The sequence below is a fragment of the Anopheles merus genome, chromosome 2L (genome assembly GCF_017562075.2).
Source record: "Anopheles merus strain MAF chromosome 2L, AmerM5.1, whole genome shotgun sequence".
NCBI classification, from domain to species: Eukaryota; Metazoa; Arthropoda; class Insecta; order Diptera; family Culicidae; genus Anopheles; species Anopheles merus.
Window position 1 is genome coordinate 29,621,570 of NC_054083.1, and position 18,188 is coordinate 29,639,757.

Below are 18,188 nucleotides of genomic sequence, written 5' to 3' on the forward strand. Positions count from 1 at the left end.
TTGCAAACCATGGACGATAAATTATTGAATGATAATCGGATTAATTTATCTCAGCTCATTTGATCACAAAATGAAAATTTTGATTGTTTCAATTTCATCCCGGCCTGTGTCTGTCCCGTTCGCCTGCTCGTCACTGCGTCACCCTATTGCTGATGACCGATTGCCGCCACCGGCCGGTAAAGGCATGCCGGGCATCCCTTTTGCCGGCAGGTCCGGGGCTAGGCTTCTATGCTCTCCGGCTCGCCCGGATGAAGAAGGAAGGTTTTCGGAAATTTAACGATGCTGAACGTGTAACGTGCTGTTTCTGCTGTGCTGCCTGGAGCCACTTTCACCAACAATCTGCAAACAATCGGGGGCAATTTATTGAGGTAGACGGTGCAAGGACAGAGAGATGGGCGGACTGAAGGGGAGGGGATGAAGCAACAAAGCGGACAACAGTTAACCGATCCACAGCACCAACAGATCCACCGTACACAACAGATGTAGCAATTTGTTTCGTCCTGAAGGTATTGTACCGGGGCGCTCGGGCAGGATGGCCAATCGGTGTAGGCGTAATTGAAACGATACACGCGCGCATTGATCGTTTTTATTGCGCCTGGTTGGTTTGTTGCCATACCGGGGATGTCCCTCCCCCCGTTGCCTCGGTTCAGAGATAAGGATTAATGTTCATTTCACAGCTGCATTAAATTATGAAATTTAGCATCGGTATCCGTGAAGCTCGGTTGAAAGATGCCCTCACAGGACAATGGTTTGACGTTGGGCGTTAGGTTGAACGGCATTGTTTTATTTTAGATCATTAGCTTTGGTGTTAATTTTGATTGGAGCAGATTGCAAGTGTCTAAGGTTTTGTAACTGAATAAATTGTTCCGTTCAAGTTGAGATGATTAGTAACTTTATTATCATAAAGGCAATTGTTTTAATTTCTTATAAGTCAATTCGTCAAAGAAGTTAAATTTAATTGTACTGCAGTTCTTGGAATGCGCATTACTGGAAATGAATATGAGGCTTAAAAGTTCGTTGCATCTTCAGAGCACCTTGAAAAGCTCCATCTACCAGAATCGCTCGGAACTAAAAATCCAGAGATGGGCTTAGTAACCACAGACAAGATTAACATCCATCAACAAATATTCTCCTTCTTTCTACAGTAAATTCTCTCTAATCTGCTAGTCTGATTACAATGGGATTTCATATTGCAGATAAAAATGTAGCCAAAATTAACGAACTGTTAAATTAATCATATTTAAGCTGTTTTCCGAATAAGAGACCATGCATGTTAGAAATCATTCATTATAATATCTCATAATCTGTAACATGAGGTTAAAATTGCTGATTTTACCTCTCTTTGCACTGTGATTTAAAGCTGATCAATAGTATAAAGTAAATTCGTTCTTATTTCGCATCACCTTGCACGTATTCCAATGATACTCCCTTCGTATCAACCCCGCCACACATTTCAACTAATGCAAAAAGTTATTCTGATTCGATTTAATACCAACTCGATTCGAAATCGAACTATCAGCCCAGCTGAGGTTAGCCTACGTGGTGGGGAGGGGATCCGAGAATGGTTTACGCTTACTTCTTGGAAAACCAGCCAAATGGATGTACAAAAAACCATTCCCTCCAGCCACGATGATTCTTAGCGAACACGCTTGATTGGCACAACTGTACGACCATGGGTCAAGGAAACATTCATGCTCAAACATTTGCTACAGCATTTTTTTTTTCTGTTAGCTCCTACTTTCTGCTTCACTGTGCTCCACGACCACAGGTGTCCATGGGTTGGGCAGAATAGCAGAATGCTCGAAAAGGAAAAACGAGCAAAACTGTTTTCCGTGAAGGAAATAACTTTTCTATCGCGTCAGTAACGCGCATACTGGATTCGTGGTGAGAAGAAAAAACCCCTCAGTGGCAAACTTTTGAATAATCGAATTAAACTCACCGACATGGACGAACTTGTGCACCCTGGTTACACACCAATGCTTGGTATTCCTTCTGGGCCGTATCACAAACGGGGGCAGGTGTCGTACATAGGAAACACAGGAAAGAAAGCCATACTCTCAACCGCTTTCCTAGTGTCGACATGGCCACCGGGCGAGATCTCACGAGATTCGATGCGATGCCGTCGAGTTGAACAGTGTCTCCCGAAAAGTGTCAACGATCGCAGTCGAAACGCAGCGAAAAAATCCAATGTCAACTGCGTATGTGCCAACGATTTATCACTGTCACGTGGTGTGAGGTTGCACCGGTAAAGCACGTGGTGGAGCAACGCTCAATGTTTGGTGGTTGAACTGTGAAATTGATTGCGATTTGATTCAGCCAACCGGAAAGCTGTGGAAGGAGTTGGACGAACGGGCAGTCCGGAACTGTAGCGAAAAAAAGCGTCGAGGTGCTTCGTTATGGTTGGGCAGCATTCTCTTTTAGTTCGTCTTATGTGTCTGTTGTCATGTGGCAGGATTGTGATGAAAGGTGAAATTAACTGTTGCTTAAATGGTTCCTGAATGTCGGGGATCAAAACAAAAGTGTGCAGGTGCAGCAAGAGTTCCCGTGAGGGTATAGAAGGTTACATAAAAATCTGAATTTATTTCAATTAAACATCCCTTTCTAGCTAAATACTTTTAAATCTTACTCTTAAATCAAATAAGAAATAGTTTTCCAGCAAAAGAACCTACCAAACAGAATTTGGCTCGTACACTTTAACGAACTCTTACATCTTTAAGAAAAAGAAAGTAAATAAAAGGAACCGAGAACTCTTTTGTCTTTCATCTTTCGAAACATATCACAAAAGAGAAAGAACCTCTATTTCTTACCCCTCCGAACCTTACATTCCATGCTACAAGTGCATCATCTAATTCACGTTTGTTTCGAATAACCACGTCCCATATGACAGGTGAACCATCCTTTTGTCACTTCTCTCTCTCTCTCTCTCTCTCTCTCTCTCTCTCTCTCTCTCTCTATCTCTCTCTGTCTCACACACACACACACACACACAATATTCAATCCCCGGCAACGAAAAAAAAGCACCCCGTGTAACGACTTCAATTTGCAGCAAACTTCAAAGCTTTTCGGCATCGCTAAACAAAACGTTTGTGCATGATAGTTACTCCTGCTGCACTCCCGCTGCTGGCTTGGGGCATGCAACACATGCAAACTCTAGCGCGTGAAGACTCCGGACGCCCTCACTACTCACCAAACCCAAAACCGGTCCCCAAACATCAATGGAGTATAAATTTGAATTTCTGCACGACTATTTCCGCTTCAGGTGCTTCTAGAGAACTTTTTTTAACGACGAAAGTTCCATCACGTTCACGTGAAAGGAGGCGGTTTCTATTGTAACTTGCATTTGCTGACTGCAGCTGCGAAGCCATGCAAAGCTACTTCAGACTGTGTGTGTGTGTGTGATTTTTATTGGAAAATGAATTCGCCTCCACCAAACGCAACGTGGGACAGGAAATGCAGAACAAACGGTCACTTTTCCCTGTACGCGTTTTTATTTCCGACGACAATTTTCTTGCTCCCACAAGCGACAAGTGCAGGCGTCCCAACTCTCCCGGAGCAAGAGGAATATTTGGCCGCACTCGCCTAACCAAAAGCAATATAGCGTGAATATAAATCTCCACGCAGTCTTTACACCGTCACCGTTGGAAAATGCACGCGCTACCCCCCCTCCTCCGATCCAAAGAGTCCTTCATCTGACCATGGCCGATGGCCAGCCGGACCCACACGGTTGACACACTGGATGCTCAGGTGAACGAGGCCGAACGAACCACATACACATACAACTTGTTGTGAGCGTTTCCTTCCACCGCTTACTCGAGTAGCTCGGGTGTGGAATGGACCCCGAAACAACTTCCTTCATCGCGGCCAAATGCACAAATAACATACCACACCCCTCACAACCCTTGCTGCTTTTGGAGGGAGGCACACCCGAAAACCCAGCCCGTAGAAACACCGGTACGTGCCTGTGCCGACCGTGTGCCAGGGAATCGTTTTAAAATGCATTTGCATTTCAATTATATGCGGCGTTATGTGAAATACATTTGGCAAACGGAATTTGCACATAAATTGAATTTTGCTTTGCTATTTTGCTGCTTCCGCCAACCGAGGCAGGAGTGGGGGGAGGGGAGAGAGAACTGAGGGCACTGTTCCACGGGACAGAGGTAAATAAGAACAACAACAACAACAGTAACTGCAACACCGTCACAACGACTTCGTAACCCCTTCGAAAGTGCTGGCATCCCAGCACTGACCCGGAGTGACTTTTGTGTTCGCGGGTAGCTCCAACGGTCGGTCTTTTTTGGGGTGGGAGCAACATTCCCAGGACGAGAAGGACGCAGCTAATGGATGTCAGTCCCGGGGCCGGACAAACTCCGTACCCAAAAAAGGGGGATTTGGGGAGATTGTTTGCCGTCGAGCAGCGTGCCAAAAACTTTCGCAACAGCGGAGACACTAAAGTTCGAAACCGCTTTGGCTCGAAGAAGTGCTTTGCACTTCTTATCCCGTAAACCCCGTGACGCGGTTTCTAAGAAATCACCCGTACGGGTACAAGGCGCTCGCGCGTACTTGGACATATCTTTTGCAGTGCAAATTCTATGCCCGGTTATTTATCTAACTGGTGGTGGGCTTGATTTATAGGGGAGTGGTAATTTATTTTTCAATTTGTGCGTGAACCTTTTTGTTCCGCCCAAGGAATTCGATGATTTGCGTTTTGGCATCGCAAGTGCTGGATGAAGGTTAATGTTTAACATTTGGTTGTTTGTTATGCATTTCATGGTGAAATGGGGTTGAGAATTATGATCCAGTTGCAGGGTATTCTTTTTTGGTCAAGAACCATCAAAATTTTTAGTTTTGGATCGAGATAAATAATATGAACATGACTTGTCATAGAAATTGATTTATATGACTAAAGATGTTTATAAGGTCTCCCAACAAAAGCTCAGATTTCTTCATCTACTTCTCACCTGGCACAACAACTTAAGCCTAAATCACTCTTGGAATTTGGTTTTCGGTGACGTATAGTGCTACTCATAGTAGTCCTAACGGGGCTTGAACTCATAAACTCATGACTGGCATGTTTGTTTGGCCGTTACCAGCGACTTGACGTCTGCACCACAGCACCGACGAGGCTTAAGACAGTTAACTGATATTGTGAATGCATTTTGAAGATTCGATTGGGCTGTATTTATGAGATAAACGCATTTTGAGTCAAAAGCACTGAATTCAACATCAAGTGTAAGAATTTATTGTTGATTGTCCCATCGGTAGATAAACCTTCCTTTTAACTGCAAAATAACTGCTTTCCCCGCCTCATGATTTAGATTGAGCTACAATTGTAGTCGGTATAGCGATCTGATATCCATTTCGACGAATATGAAATCAATTAAATTAATTTTAGCAAAAAATATCAAGAAGTAGCGATGAATGATTAATATTATATTTAGAAAACGGAAATAATAATTAAACTGCTAAAGAGCAAAGAACCTGCTCGTCTTCGTTAAACTGTTCTCATTCATTCATCCTTCCAACCATGCTTATTTAAACCCCCTCCGAGCAGCAGTTTTGATCCTTCAATAAGCTACAAAAACAGAAATTAACATATTTAAATCCTATCTTGGCCTTATCGCGTACACACGCTCTTGCGAGCACCATTACGACCAGATAATGAATTTAAGCGCACAAAAGTTGCATCCAACCAGCGGACTGCAACCTTCCCAACAGCCGCCGATACGCGTCGAGAAAAGCGTAACTCATCCCGCAAACAGAGAAAAACTGATAGGTAAGGGAAAAAACGCCTCTACCACAACCAACCAGCCCCCACAAGCACACACACACACACACACACACACACACACACACACACACACACACACACACACACACCGAACACCCTGAGCGAAATTTATTCCTACCCAGCCCAGCGCAGCCCAGCCAGCACGATTGACTCCAGCGGTGAACATTAAATCTTCCGCAGCGTTTCACAAGCGCAAAACCTTCGAACAAGAAAACCAAACAGTATCCGTCATGCTTCCGGTCAAAAGGGTGAATGAATCCCCGTGCCGTTGCCCCAAAAACCGAACCGACTGATCCGCAAAATGCATTGCAGGCAGGCGGTGCGAGCTAAGTTGCCAGCAAACGTTAGCCAGACCATTTAATTCGGGAAATGCTGATTTTCAACCATATTCACCACTAAAACATGGGAAGAGAGGGAGAGTGTGAGAGCGAGTGAGTGAGTTGCAGCTGAAACTGCGATAACGTTCCTTTGGCGAAGGGATGCTAAATGAAACTTTGCGCCTGTGCCTGCCTTGAGACTAACCCGATATCCCTACCCCAGTGTCCTTGAACATGCAAAAGACTGAAAAAAACTGGCCAAAAACTCCTTTTATCCTCCTTGGAACAGTTGTTGAAGGCTCACAATATTCAAATCCACAAAATTTGTTGACTTCAAAACGGACCTTTCATCGAACGAACCACCATTACAAGCACGCTCAGTATCACAAAACACACAGACGCAAAAACGATGCTACCCAACATCATAAGATTTCGCACAAAGCATTTCGCATCCGAAAATATGGACCTATTTCCGGGCGTTCACAATTTTCAATGCTTACAGAACTAAAACCGTTCGTTCTCCTGTACGGCAAAAAACCATGCAACGGAACATGCACCCGAGCACCAAACCTGTACCTTACGCAGGCTGCGCAGTTCAACAGTTACGCCAGAATCGCTTCATGATAAATGTATGAACGCTGAATTCCTTTTGGGTGTAAGCCAAATATTGCCAACCAACACGTTTCGGTTGAACTAGTTGCAATTTCCTACGGCTAGTGCTGGCTCCCCTCCCCAGTACAGCAGTACGCTCCGGATCGGACTCTCTGTCTCTCTTTCTGGGAGGATTTCCGGATTTGCTTTCCCCTTTACAAACTTACTCCCAGGGACCCGGGATCTGGCCCAAAAGTTTTCCCCGGGAATCCCCGAAAGTCAAACAACCCAGATGGCCATTGTTGCCGGGAATCATGCAACAGTACAGAAAGCAGGGCATAGATATGCGTTAAGGGAGAGTGCAGCTACAGCTAGCAGAATGGTGTACGAAACGCTTGAAAGCGATGGTTTACATGTAGAGTATGGGAAAACTTATTGGTATGGCATTATTCTAGAAGATTTCTTGTATTTTAAAAGATTTTTGAAGATGTATTTTGAACATTTTTGGAGTTTTGTTCTGCTCTATCAGAAAGTTATTTGATTAAAGCAGTTTTTTAAAGGTGGTCATATTTAACCTAACGAATTAAACAACGAGTTGACGTTATACAAACTCCCTTGCAGAGGCTTCATGTCGGATTCTTAGATCCAATTTCCATCTCCGTGTACCGCGTACCCGCAACAACCATAGCCAGGGACACCCCATTATACGTATGTCCCTCGAGTTCAATGAAGTGTTAGATTTGTTCGATTTTAGTATGTCTACATCTACGTTCAAGGAGAAATTGCGTCTACGTCACATTTAATATTAGCTTATAACTAGAGGTCTATTTATATGTTATAAATGATCAATGTTATATATATATATATATATCTTAATTTAATTATAAGGTTGCCGATTAGACACGATGGTCCGGCGGTTGTGTATGAAATAAATAAATAAATAAATAACTTCCCCTTCGTACCATTGCATTTAGAGACCATTCACCTAACCATTACCATACCATACCATTCAAACCTAAAGTCATTAATTATATTCCATATTCGACAACGAACGCTGAGCTCTCTGATGTATTCATTTACCATAAATCCTAAAACCGAACCAAAAGTAAATCAAATTACCTGAATGTTCACCATTTGGGGAAGGAACTTTAGCAATAATAAACTAAAACTTCTTTCGCCATTTAATCCACTCGTCAGACGCTAAAATGGTAAAATCAAGTTTAGGACAGCCGCTGTGCGAGTGAGATGATGAGCATGGCTTAAACGCCTAGACCTTACCACAGCAGGGTGTCATAATAATAACCTCATTATCTAGACGTCGCTTCAGCGCAAGGCATCCCAATGTAGAGAGTCCTTAGCCGAAAGAATGGATCATTCCTTAGTTAATCCAGTGCCATACTTCTTCTGTTTTTGTTGATTTTTATGATAGACTTAAACCTATTAATCTTGTAAGTATTTTGTATAATAAACGTACAATCAACATGTTCGTTTTTTTTACCTTTAATTTCTATATGATACTACATGAAACTAACAATAGTTCTTAAAATATTCAGGGAAAGGCGAAAATGCTGCTTGTATTTTTCAAATATCTCACAAAGGAATGCTTTATCTGTACAATGGTTTCTCTCTTTCCTGTAGAGTCACAGTTCTATCCCATCCCGAAAGAAATTCTTTCGGTTTAACTATAATTTAGTGTCCTGCTGAGTGTCCTAAAGGACTAAAGGGTTCACTGTTGCCCTACGGTATCCGATTTCTACCCATGAGAGAATGGAAGTCACTGGCTCCAGTCACAACCTGCTTACGATTCAAGGTCCTTCGTAACTATTCCTTGAATCATCTTCCCAACGCTTCCCTCAATTCATCTTCATGCACCTTCCACTGATATGTTTCTCTAAAAACCACTCTACCTTGCTAAAGCTTCGGTACCCATTACACCAGTCGGTCAGTCGGTACACAAAAAAGTGCGACATCCCGTCTAGCCACTTAAAGGGAAGAGCAAAGAAAAAGATCACAACACAAACCCTTACCGACGATTGTCCCCATTGGAGCAGTCCCGCAGGGGCCAAGCAAACAATATCGGCTACGCTGTCTTGCGAGAACTGAACTCCCGCTGGGCATTTTTACTCCTGCACCTCATTCTCCCCACTGTCGGATCCTAAGTGGTTTCGGTAAGGATTTATTAATCGCAAAATAAGACGTCGCTGTGTGGGGCGTTTTTCGTGCCGGTGCAACGTGAGACGGAGTCGCCCCACCGCGCTACGCAGGCCATAACAAAGTGCACCACGGGTGGGCCGCACCGTACCCAAAAGGGAAGATTCTTTTGTGGTGTGCCTGTGCTTGCAACAGCCAGGCCTGTGATTTCTTTGCAACAGTTTGGCGGGATGGGTTGTGCTCTGTGCTCCAAAAACGTCGGTGCACTCGTGGAGACTCGTGGAACGCCGCCGGTGGTTTCGGGCTCGCAAGTGGAGTAATAATTGAGTTTATTAAGTAATTTATGACATTTTGTTAGTTTGTAGTTTGTAGTTTGCACTGTGTACGCTGATGAGTGATGTTGCTTTACGTCATGCTATTTTTCTACTTTCAAGAGTTTTGTCCAGCTGACCGGCAGGGCTTGTGGTAGAACCTAACTTGTGTGCCCGAAGCCGGCACTTCAATGTGTTTAGTTGTACTTGCTGGGGATTTATTGGAATGTTTCACGGTTCAAATTTATAAGACCAAAACATCCTCTGCAATGATGTAATAACCTTCAATTGTTTGATGAATCTTCCAACAACCATGAAGTGTTCCACATTGAACGCAATCAACAAAACCACTGTCAATTAAGCTAATACGAGTGCTAGCAAACAGAAATCAATTTCACCTCAAAGTTATTACAACTTATTTCGGAAGCGTGATATGCTTGCCGGACACTTTGACCAGGCCATGCCAAGCAAAATATTGACACTTTATTACAAGCCTATAAAACACATACAGCTCTGGCAAACCCGCCCAGTACGCTAACATTAATCGGCCATATTTGCTCACCATCAAATGTGGATAGTTTGGTCCGGAATCTTCAAACTTTTGCATTAATTGCCGACCGAGTCCGATCACCAAACTTTGTCGTTTGTGGCCGATACGGGCACCCCATACCGAACACTTGTTTCTCGATGGTGGAAAGTGGTTTATCCTCGCTGGCCCCTTCTCTCTTTCTCACTCTCTCTCTCTCTATATCTTCCATTTGACCATTTCATCACCCAACCGACCAACCGAGTTACCCGTTTCGAGGGTGGGAAGCGAAAAGAGCTAGATTAAATGTCCCGGACTTTTGCACAAACTCTTATCTTATCTCCCATTCGGTTGACCGCTGCCGGACAATGCTATGGATTGTTGGAGCTGATCCGCTCGCCGCTTCCATTCCCTACAGTCAAGCTGGACACTTCCGGACCACATATTGTTGAAAGGATAATTAAGTGATTCCAATTCGCCTTGTCGGTTTTGCGTCCCTCCATGTCTCCAAAGCTCGGCAAGTTCGTGTGGAAATGAATTGTATCTATACGTTTGTGTGTGTGTGTGTGTGTGTGTGTGTGTGTGTGTGTTTCTGACGTACTATCGGTGTCCGTCACATCCAAAATCCATTCCTCTTGTTACACGGCACTGTGCTCTGTCCAATTTTTTTTGTCCTTTCCCACTTTTTTTCTGCTGACAAAGATGAAAATCTTTACTCAAACACGTTTATGGGTTCCGGGAGCTAATGAAATAACGCTGAGATAAAAATGATATATCGTTCTCTGTTCGGAGCGTATCGGTGCAGCTGCCACTGTTACTGTCAGCGCAGACAATGCGGTCGAGCTGCTTTCCGTAGTACGAATTTACCTAGCTCAAACGGGTGCAGTCGGTGCAAATGGTCACACCTTGCATGTGATCAATGCGGTTACCCAAAATTCGTACCACGGTCAAAAGATTTCTTCAACCATCCCCTCAATCATCCCTCCCAGGAAAAGGTGGCAATCCTATTTCCCAACCTCATCACGACATTCTTACTACATCTTACTCAAAACATCTTCGTTCGACGTCCGCTGACCGAAAGCATGGCCAAACGCCAAACAGATGTAGCAGTTACTTCCTTTACATCCTCCCTTCAATTTCGTAATGCATAGAGCCTACAGTGCAAGGAGCTTCCCTGCCGAAACAAATCTTGTTTACGACCATAAATAACATGTCCTTATTTCCTGTCCAGCCACCCAACGGCCAGCACTTTTTTTTTAAGGGGGACAAACGGGAAAAGGAAAAACGAGATAAAAATGAATTTTATGCAGTGCCAGACAAGCGCACGCGTTGGTCAGCAGATTTTCTCCTTGCACAAGCACCGGAAGCTCGCCCCACGGCCGAGCCGAAGGCGTGCAGCCAGGAATGTCTTGCAGATCGTAAAACTTGCCCGTATCAGCAAATAACGCCCGCATGAAACCTGCCCGCAAACAGGGACGTCGCTACCGGGCAAAAACATTCAAACAAGTGGAACTTATGGGGATATGACCCGCTCGACGGATTCGATAAGAGGATGGATAGCTTGGAGAGAGAAAAAAAAAGAAAGAAACGGGGCGGATTTAGGCTGCAGATCAAACAAAACATGAGCCGTCTGGGGCCGTGTCTATCGCAATTGATCTTTGCCGTTCTCTTTGTTTGCCAAGTTATGCACCTTTCTTTTCGAAGGCCCCATACATGAATCATTGCGTGGATGGATAAGGATTAGTTCAGGAAAGTGGCATGCACAAAGAAAGGAAGAAATTTGCCGTAAGTTGCAAAGATGTTGAGGATTTAAAAACCATTTATTAATTTAATTTATAGCTTTATCCTGAACCTCCGCATCGCTGACGTCGTCTGCTGTGTGTGTTTGTGTCCTTCAACAGCAATCTTATTATAAATTCCTGCAAAGCCTCATACAAGCTTCTTACAATTTGCTCATCTTTTTTTCGGTCGGTTGTTAAACCCTCCTCCACGCGACATAAAATCACACACTTTATGCGAACAATAAAGCTCAATAATGCTGCACAAATCGCGTTAAACCACCTGCTACGCAATCAACAAACGGCAAATTTCGGGGCGAATCGGTTCGAATCGGGAAAGGCGTTTGCGTTCTTGGAAGGAAGATAACTTCCAGCCTCTCTCGCACTCTTTCTGGCTCCATAGTGGATTCATTTTCAGTTTCCACTTGACAAGAGCTGAAAATTGAAATTTTCCAACCACCGGGGGAATTTAATGGGTGCAGATTTTCTTCCCTTACTAGCACACATATACACTGCAGTGCGAGCGGTTGTATAATTATGTTTGCCTGTCGATGAAAACGCTTAATTCGTCGATTCATGCCGATGAAATCGTTCTGCGGAGTGTGTGTGTGTGGATAGAAAGCAATCCCCCCTGGGATTGGTAGAGCGAAGCGTTGAGTTTTCAGGATGATGCGCCCTTCTTATTTTTGGGCAGACAACTCCATTTCAAACCCGTACCCGTCTTCCTTTTGTACTGAAACAGGTACTCTTGTTGATTGAGAGTGCTCCTCCGAAAAACTACCAAGATCGAACAATGTACTCGTTTGAGCAAAAAATACGCACAAACCTGTTCCACCTACAACACGCCGTACTAAACCACCCCAATGCTCAAAGAGAGGGTTTTTGGTCTCATCATCGCAATCAGTGGAAATAAAAACATTAAACGATATCAAAACACCATTAAAATATGCACCCCTTTTTCCGTTTTCCTTGCTGTGCGGGAAAACTTCCCTCTATTCCTTTTTTTTATTTCTACCCCTCCCGGTGAACAATAAATGGCTCACGACATTCCTCCGTGCCACATTCCCGTAAAAAGGGGTGTCTATTTAGAAGCTCTCCCCTGTTCAGTGTTATTTTGCTAGGCTCTAGGTCTAAGCAAACCGCGCTCCGTAACCATGGACGTGTCGGTCTCTGCACAACTGTAGGCTCACCGCGTACCCGGGAAGAGCGCGACAGACAGGTTGGTTGCAGGCAGACAACGTGTCTGTGTTTTGTTATAATTTATGTTACGCCACACCGTACCACCCACCGTGTGTGTGGTTCGTCCGGGTATGGCGAGTTGGCTGGCTGTTTGTGTGTATACAGGCATTGGGCATCGAATAATCACAGAGGGACTCCGATAGCATCAAGTGGAAATAGAGGTATAGCGAGCGTGCTACTCCCCTAGCACGTGGAGAGTCATCTGTCAAAACGCATCCAAGCAAACATCGCTGCCAGCAGTACTACGTACGGTTGTTAGTGTGTGCGAACACGACTCACTACTGGATGCTCCAGTCCGATAACTTTGCAGAAACGAAAACAACCACCAGAACAGCACCAACTATTAGAACAAAGCAGAAATGAAGAAATTGGACATAAGGGGTGTGAAACAAGGCAATAGAAAAGGATGAGATAAATAATACCAACACACACACACATACATGTCCTCCCTAACAGCCTGCAGCTAGAGGTCGCGGTAAGTGCTCATGAGGGTATTTAAGACATGTTGCTTTCGCGATTCGCAGGACAGAACTGGGCGCGATTCCACACAGTGGCACAGTAGTAGGCCTCAGGAAAAAGGCAATTTGCTGCGATTTATATCACCCGGCTCACTCACGCCCTGGCTGGTTGGAGAGAAATCGAGTCCTTGAAGCGTCCCGGACAGCGACCGAGCAAAGCGATATTTGGCCAGATAAATAACTATCACCTACAGCCCACAACACCCGGAGCCGTTCCTCATAAACAATATGATTTTGGTGGTCAATTTTATGATTGCTTTCTTTCTTTGCACCACCCTCCCAACCCGCCCCCAGGAGAGTATGTATTCGATCGTTCCTAGAAATTGGGCGAAAGGAGCTAGAGAGTACCTCGCTGCCATTTCGAGGACTTTCGCTGGTGTTTTGTTTTGTTTTTTATTGCCTACTGTCAACCTACCCCGAGAGCACCACACAGCACCTTTCCGCACTGCCATCGGTCATTGGCCGTACAATAAATCCCGATCGATGTGCCACCATCATCAACATCAGCAACGATTCTCGGAAAGGCGCCAACAAACGGCTGCCCTCAATCGTTGGAAGCCAAACCACCGGCAGCCTCCGGTGGTCGATTTATTTGCTTGTACTTCTCCGGTGTCTTTGCCGCATGTTGTTTGTTGTTTTTGTTGTTGTAGTTGTTGACGTTTATGTTTGGGTGAGACCGTTTGCTAGCGTCCCCTCTTCACGGTACATTCATTTTTATCTGATTTTACCGATTGTGTCGTTCCAGATTGCCTTCCGACACACCGTCTCACATCTAGGCGGAAGCGGACGGACAATCGGTCCAGAGAGTCGTTTTTTTCTTTTGTCAAAACCGCCGAAAACGGCCACTAAACAGCCAGGCCAATGTGCATGTATCCTGCGGCAAACAATGGACAATCCGGAGATACTGCGGGTGTTTTGTTTTGTGTGTGTATGTATGTGTGTGTGTGTTTGTTGCCACCATTTTACCACTCGGAGAAAGTCCCTGGAGGATCATAACCGGTTGTAAATGGGTTTATTTGCTGGACGGGACTTCAGTTGAACGTCAAAGTGAGAGTGTTTGTCCGATCCGGGGGGCCCCTCAATTGCGACCGTGTGTGCGGCGGTCATCACGGCACGTCACGGCGTGATGGCGGAACGGACATTATTGCTATTACCATTGCTTTACTGTTGGATTGTTGCCTCCCGGACACGTGTGGACCGGTGGACGTTCTGTTTGGATATGTTTATTGAGCTTTAACACATTGTGTAATGCATTTACGCAGTTCGAGGTGTTGGGGAGCTAGTGAGGAACCATTTTTTGCAAGCAATTCGGGTTGATTTGAGAGCACATTTCATATTTATTTGAATAGTTAATCTTTGTAGTTGAATTTGTTTAAAAAAAGGAAAATAGCTTTTTAAGTGCTTCAACGAAAATTTTTTAGATTATTTTTATCTGATACCTGATATAAAGATACATTTTATATAAAATATTATTTTCCATAATTCGTGGTAAAGTTATTCCAATAAATCATACAAAATAAAGGCATACATTTCACGTTGATCCTTAAGCTATTCTTGCTCTTCTGTGACTTTGTAAAAGATTCCTGGTTGAAATTGCGTCTGAAAAATCAAACTAATTCTACATCAAAAGTTATCTTCCACATACTCTGCGTATTGTATGTATCCTTTCGAAGGAACCTAACCTATATCAGCTACACCATATGAGTTTTACCACCTTGTTTACCACCGCACCACTTTCGTTTCTCGATTAAATTGTATTATTTTCTTGCACTTCAAAATAGAAGCAGCAAAAGATCAGCTTTCATCTGTCCCCTTCCTCTCCTTTATGTTCGCATAATTTTGTAAAGTTCGTCCAAGTTCCTCATCGAATCCTGCGCTAAGTGGAATTTGTTGTTTGGCAGCTAAGCACTTCAACCGGGAAGCGTTCCCGTGCACTTAAGAGCTTAATTAATCGCGGAAACATCTGGACGGGTGTTACCATCGCCACCAGTGTGTGCACATACACAAACACACATGTGATGAAAAAGGGTTCATCCACACACACACACGCTCACATATGCCACTTTCAAAAACGACCGATTTTTAAAAACCACCCTCAGCAGCGTGATGCCATCAATTTGACAAAACCCCCTGCTGGTGCGTCCAACACCGCACGGTCAAAACATCAACTCTTGCCATGCCAGTCCACACAGGATCCTTCTCTCTCGTGTGTTTGTGGTAGCCTAAGCAACGGGGGTGTGGCTATCCTGATTTAAGGGTGGAAACATCAGAGGGGAAAGGGTTTAAAATTACATTACCTCTATCTAAATCGCCCGTAAAACTATGGACGGCCCCTTGCGTGTTCTGCCTGTTAAGGTTTTTTTTGCGTAAAGAAACTGCTTCATCAACACACACTCACATACACATCCCTCAAGTGCTCTAACGCAAAACCCGGGCGATGGAAATGAATGGCATGCAGCTCGAAAACGCTTCCTTCCCTTGCGCAGCGTGTGTGATTTCTGTGGATAAAACATTTTACGATCCAGCGACGTGTTAGCGTGCATAATTTTTAGACCGAGTGCGTTTCTTTGATTTTCCCTCGATTTTTTATGTTTAAATTCTGCAAAGGGAGCTGAAATCACCGGGTTCAACAGGCACCGGCTCTTCCTCCCCGTGAACGTGGACCGGTTTGGCAAAAATGAGAACCTTTATCAGCAAACTGGAACCCCAGCCACCCGCCGCCGGTTGGCAGTAGCGCTAAGGCAGAGCGATGAAATGTGACTATTTTGATTAACTAAATTACGAAGGGATCTCGTTTGGCCTTTGCTCCCTTCGGTGCGTGTGTTTGAGCCAGTGCCCGTTTTAAAGGCCCATTACTACACGCGGGCAATGGAATCATTTACCTCAAACGCCCGTTTCCCTCCGTCCGTACCAGCAAGCAAACCCTTATCGCGTGTTTTGAGAGAAATGTAAAAACTTAATCATATTTTTCACACCCATCAAACGTTCGGGGCAAGAGCAATACATTTTAGCTCGCGAATTTCTAACCAAACCTCACACGTGTCTGTGGGTTTTTCCATTCTGCTTGTTATGAAAATATTTGCGCTGGCAAAAACATACACCAACCAAGAGCGATCACGCCGCACGTCGCACGTAAAGCACGAACAGGGCACGCCTCACACATGTGCACCCCGGTTTGAGGACGATATAGGCCAGTTTTACGACCGTGTTAAATCATCTTATCAGTTTTATTACGCGTTTCACAAGTTCCGGTTTAATTTATTATCTATGGCCGTGTGGATGGCATCGCGGCACGGGACTAGGGGCACAAGACAGCGGGTCTAAGCGGGTGCGTTCTTCAGCTGTGTCTGAAGATTTCTTTTTTGTACAAAAATAGCGATATTAAAGTATCGTTTTATGTCTCACAAAGTTTAATACATATCATACATTGTACTATTATTTTTTTTGACTAATTTGAAGCCTAAACATTTATCTATGGTTACAATTTTCTTAAAATATTCAGTTAAATAACTATATGATTCTTGTAACTTACATTAAATTTGAAAATAACTTACAAATGAGTAAAGAAAATGTTATCAAATTTCATTCAACCAGACAATCCCACCAAGCTACACAAATGAAGACATAACTTTCATTTAGTGCCTTCCAGCAACCCTCCTTCTGAGCTCTCAATTAAGCTTCTGTATCGTAGCTATAAAATTGAAACTCGATTAGCTTCATTTGCATTTGCATTTGCACGCTTTTTTATGTTTTGCCAAAAAAAAACTCCCCCCGGTCGCTTAAAATGGGGGCTAGGGGGCACTTAAACTTGCAACATGCATCTCCTCCGCAAGCCGCATTGCATTGCATTATTGCAAGGAAGCAACAATTTTCGCAAAAGATTCAGACACGAAAAACCGGTTCAACCCGCAACAGGATCGTTAAAATCACGTTAACTTGCATTTCCTTACGGTTACGGTTCTGCAAAATGGGACGCGCTTCCGGCCAAGGATTCGAGCTTGCATTCCCCCCCCCCCCCCTCCTTCATAGCAGCACGGCAGGACAGCGACCTACAAAATCCAGGCACCACCCAGAACAATTGCCCCAAATGACTGGCCTGTGTTTCAAAAACTAAAATAAAGCAAAAAAAAGCCCAAACCTTCGTACATTCGCGGTATCTTCCAACCGAGTCTGGGCACGGAACAGATTTCCAGTGCAATTATGGCACAGCGCAAACCGGTAAAGACCGGGTTGAGGCGCCCCGGGGGTCGGTTTTCGGGCACACAACTAATGTGCACTGGGGCAATATGGACAAAACACACAGTACGAACGCAAGCACAGACCAGACCAGAGAACACAGTGGTCCAGAAAACGCATTATCATTACACAGAGCGCTATTTGTTCTTGGGTGGCAAAGATGTTCCCCCCGGAGCGGAGGAAAATGAGCTTCAAACAAAGAAAAACATTACACACCAAGCACACCCCCCCGCCCCTCTCCGAAATCTTAATAACTTTATCTAGCGAGAATTGGAGCAGGGGTGGAGATTTTCCAGGTCGTAAGTTTTACTTTTGCATTCTTCTTAAGACCACGGTGCTGGCTGGCGTTTCCTCCCATCCCGTTCAGCTCAAGGGGTTTCAGTGATTTTTCTACCATTTTCCACATTTCCATGCACTTTCCCTCGTCTATCAGCTCCAAAACACCCCCCCATTTGCTCCACTATGGTAGAGCAACAGTAGGAAAATATCTTTTTCTCATTTGAAACTCATTCGCTCCCACCGCACGGTCAACCTGCCTAACATCCGGTCCGTTACATTCGCCAAACCCCCGGCACTGAAAGATTAAACACAATGACAAAGGAGATTAAGCAAATTATAAACTTTATCCATAAACGAGCGAATAAAAATATAGGATACAGACGTTCACCGTGTGCTTTCACAACGTTTCATTCCCGGTGAGTCTACGCTGAACTTCTTTCCCCTCCGTTTTTTT